The following is a 4,825-nucleotide window of genomic DNA, read 5'->3' as shown; positions in this document are numbered from 1 at the left end:
TAAGGCTGGAATCTTCCACTGTCCAGCATCTGCCGGGTGTCTCCTGAGGTTATTGTGCACCCGGAGGCTCACCCAGTTGTTTTGTCAGATTCTTCTACCACATCTGGGTTGGAGGCCGGTGAGAATCTGGCAGACAGCATGTCTGATGAGGCTTTGTAAGTGTCCATTTTGGGCGTTCAGAGGGAACCACGGTTGACTGTTTCTGAGGGGTCTAATGGGGTTCCACGGTTTCTGTTTTGGGAAGAGGTCCCTACTGCAGTTGGGGAATGCCGTCCTGAGTCTGGGCCTTTTCCGGTTTCCAGGACAGCTGTCTCTTTGAAGAAGAAACAGAAAGACTAACCATGTCTCTTCTGCTCCTAGGGATCCACAAAGTGAGTAGCAGTCACTTGGGGGTTATTTAATCCTTTACTGTCATTGTGGCCTCCTCAAGGGGTTTCAGTTCCTGCTCCTCCTTTGTCCGCCTCTTCCCCTAAGAGGCCCAGAGAATTCCATTCTTCTGGGGTGGATTCTGATGACTCCCTTGCTTATTCTGCCCAGATGCCTTCTCCTTTAGACTACGGGTCTGAGGAGGAGGATTCTCCTACTCTTGATAATCCCTCTGAGGAAATTTCCTTTGGGGACACTATCTGTAGGATGATGGACTTAAGTGGAATTGTGCCCAGATTTCAGATATCCATAAGAGGTACTATGGGTTACTGCAAATGGAATCTCCTAAACCTGCGGCCATTTCCTCCGGTCTTCCCTGCTTTATTGAATGTTTTTACCACTGCCTCTAAAGCGCCAGATTCTCTGCCCCCTACCCCGATAGGTTTTACAGGGTGCCTGAGGATTGTTCTTTTTGTACATGTCCTGCAGATGACCCCTCGGTGGTGTCTCTAGCCTCTGATGAGCCATCGCAATCGCTTCCTTCGTCCAAGTTACTGTCTTCTGACAAGGACAGTAGGACCATGGATAGGCTGGGTAAGAAAGTTTATAGTTCCTCTCTTCTGGCTTTTAGGGCTGTTATCAGACCCATATTTCTAGGTTATGTCTTGGCTGTTCTTTCTCAGGCCTGTCAGGTTTTTTTCTGATCTTCCAGACTCTATGATAAATCTTCTGCTCTTTCTTGCTTGGGACTTCCTGTCAGGTAGTTCAGCATTCTTTTAAATGTAGTTATAATGCTGCTGATGCTTCTTCAAGGGCTGCTGCTTCTGGCTTGGTTCTGTGGATATATATTATGGCTTTGGCTTCAACCTTTGCCTGATTATATTAAGGCTAAGTTGCTGGATGCTCCTCTGGATAATACTCTCTTGTTGGTGAAGTGGCTGCTGGTTTGTCTGTTCAGGACAAGGGAAAGACTTTAGAGGAGCTTAAGGATGTCTGTTTCTCCTGTGCCTAAATTTCAACAGAACTACCCTTGTAAGCCAGCCTTTTTTCGTAGGCAGTCTCACTCTCCTAAAGGTAAAAAGGGTAGCAAACGGATTCCTCCTGCTAAAGCCACTCAGACTACAGGGATTCTTAAGCCTTCCTTTCATGACAAACCAGGTACTGTCTGACTATCCACACATTCCCAGCCACATTCCTCTGTCTCTTCACCTTTCTTTTTCTTGTCCTGTTTTGTTCTGGATCACCCAGAATTCTTGGGTCTGACAATCATTTGTCAAGGGTACTTAATGGTCTGGATTTCCCATCCTCCTTTTATGGGCATTCCTCAGCCTCCTTGGGAACAGCTTCCTTTTTTCCCCAAGAGGTTCTTCGGGACCTCTTGTCTCTGGGTACTATTCAAGAAGGGCCTATGTCCCAAAGGGGGAAAGTTTTTTATTCAAGAATGCTTCTAGTGCCTAGAAAAGGAGTTACTGTAGGAGACCTATTCTTGACCTCTCCCATCTGAACACCTTTCTGAAGGTGCCTTCCTTTTGGATGTTGTCCCTTCAGTCCCTTTTTTTCTTACTCCTGCAGGCCTTTCTGGTGTCTTTTGGACCTCAAGGATGCTTATCTCCATATTCCGATCCATCATCTTTTCAGGAGATTTATGCATTTGTCTGTTGCTTCCTGACCTTTTCAGTTCTGTGATTTGTCCTTTGGCCTTTCTACTGCCTCAAGGGTGTTCACCAAATGCCTCTTTCCTGTGATTGCCTTTTGCAAGCTTCAAGGGGTCCAAATCTTTCCTCATTTGGACGACCTGCTGATTCAGGCATCTTCTCCAGAGGTCCTTTTACAATATCTTCATTTTTACCATTTCTCTTCTTCAGAGCCTGGGGTTCACAAACTTCAACAAGTCTTCCCTGATTCCTCAAGATCATGTCTTTCTAGGTTGCGGGTTTCAAACCGTACCAGTGCAGGCATCCCTGCCTCCTCCAAAGGCATTAACTCATTTCTTTCTTTCAAACTCTTCTTCCTCTGGTCTCCATTTCAGCCAGGGAGTTTCTGAGAGCTCTGTGGTTAATGGCTTTCACCATTCCAATGCTTCCTCTGGCCAGGCTCCACATATGAGGAAGTTCCAGTGGTTTCTGAAGTCTGTGTGGCTTCAGCATGCACATCCTTAGACTTTTTTGCTCCTCTTCTCCCATGTCTCAAGGTCGAGCTTATGTGGTGAATTCAGCACTTAGCTCTGTATCCAGGGCTCCCATTTCAGCCTCCGCTTCCCTCTCAGGATCTGTTCACAGACTCTTCAGATGTGGGATGGGGGAGCAATGTTTGGCTCCCTGAAGGTTCAGGGAGTGTGATCGCATAGTCAGCGGAAGGAGCACATCGACGTCAGAGATGAGGCCTCTTCTGCTGGCTCTTCAGGCCTTTCATCCGGTCTTTGCAGGGGCTCTCAAGCTATTCATGGACAATACGATAGTCATGTGGTATATCACCAAATGGGGGGGTACGAGATCCTACCGTCTTTGCCGGCTGGCACTTCTGGTATGGGATCTGGCTATCCAGTATCATGTGACTCTTCAGGCAGTGTACATTCAGATTGGAACGTTGTGGCAGACATTCTGAGCAGATCCTTCACTCAATCCTACAAATGTGTGCTTCACAGGGATATGTTTCTGGAAATTGTTCACTAGTGGGGTACTTTTTTAAGTAGATCTCTTTGCCTCCCCTATGAACAAACAACTTCCTCTGTTTTGTGACAGAGTCCCAAGTCCTCTGGTTTGGAAGGTGGATGCCCTCTCATTTTCTTGGAAGGGGATGTTTTTATGCATTCCCTCCCCTTCCTCATTCTGAGAGTCCTGTTCTGGATTCAACAGGATGCTCAAAAAAATCTTGTTGGTGACTCCCTTTTGACAGTACTGACTCCCTCTACTTGTGACGATTGCCCCTGGCAAGATGCAGAAGTTATCACTCCACACTTCAACTGACACTGTGGGTAATAGGGTTTTGATTCCTCATAGACACCTTTTTTTTTCTGAGGACATGCTGCAGGTCCTGCAGGAGGCCAGGAAACCTACTACTAGGAAATCCTACTTGTCTAAATGGAAGAGGTTTTCTCTTCTCCCTGGGATCTTAATTTTGTTCTGGAAAAATTGACTGTAGCTCCTTTGGAGTCTGCTGTTTCGACTTCCGTGCAACATTCTTCTTGGGAAGACATTCCTTTTGTTGGCTCTTCTGCCAGACTGGTGTCTGAGTTGAAAGCCCACCTTTTTTGATATTTCATGAGGACAGGGTGTCCTTGCATGTACTAATCCTTATTTTATGCCTGAGGTGGTTAATGAGTTGTCACTTAATCAGTCTATTAATTTGCCTACCTTTTTCACCTCTTTTACCTTTTTTGGTATCGACTCTTACTCTCCCACAAACTAGTAAACCATCGACTAAATGTCCTATCCCTCCAGAATCTACTCCAACCCTATCGCACCACTAGACCACTAAGATCCAGCAAAAAAAATCACTTGCAGATCACTAAAGCCAATAACTCTGCTGGTGAAGCACTATTCTCTTGCACCATAGCCAAATTATGGAACTCCCTTCCACCCACAATTACCTCCGTACCAATCTGCACCCACTTCAAAACTTTACTAAAAGCGCACCTAAAAACATGCTGGCTATGCCCTTGCAACTCCCACTCTAATATCACCCACCCCATCCAACCACTACCTTTCTTTCCACTCCACTAACTATCTTGATTTATAGCAAGCTCAGATGCTCATAAGCCTAGTACTTATTATACAGCAGGAACTTCATATTGTAACATTTGTTAATGTCTGTTATGTACTTCACAGATAAAGATTCTAGTTGTCTACTGATGTACTATGTTCTTCATTTGTAAATATGTTGTAAGTAATTGATATGTAAATTGTTAATCGCTATGTAATCCAATGTAACTACTGTCTGTTTATTTTAACTGCGGAGCTTTTCTCCCCGGGCCTCCTGAAAATGGACCTACGTCCAGTCGGACACTCCCGGTCAACAAATATAAATAAAATAAATAAATCAAATAAAAAATAAATTTTCCCTCTCTGCAATCTGACAGTGAGAGGGTGATACATACCTTAGATGGCATAGACAGCTCATATTTTATTTGGATAAACTAAAGCTATCAGGAAGTCTGACCAGTTATTTGTTTCCTTTTAACCTAGGTCTTTGTTTGCCTGTTTCCAAGCAAGCTTTTCCACTTTGATTTTAAAGGCTATTTCCTTTGGTTGCACTTTTCATGGCTAGAACTTTACTTCTATTAAGGCTCATTCCACTAGAGCTGTGGCTTCTTCTGGTGTTTTTTTTTTCAAAGGCTTAGATGCTAATTCTATTCTTGAAGCTGCTGGCTGGACTTCTGTGCATACCTTTACCAAATATTACCAGTTGGATGGCATCTCTAGAGTTGGTTTTGCTGCTGCCATTCTTCATGGCTTCCTGG

This window comes from Protopterus annectens, chromosome 1.part0 (assembly GCF_019279795.1).
Source record: "Protopterus annectens isolate FY-2018-M chromosome 1.part0, PAN1.0, whole genome shotgun sequence".
Lineage (NCBI taxonomy): Eukaryota > Metazoa > Chordata > Ceratodontiformes > Protopteridae > Protopterus > Protopterus annectens.
This window is presented reverse-complemented; position numbering follows the sequence as displayed.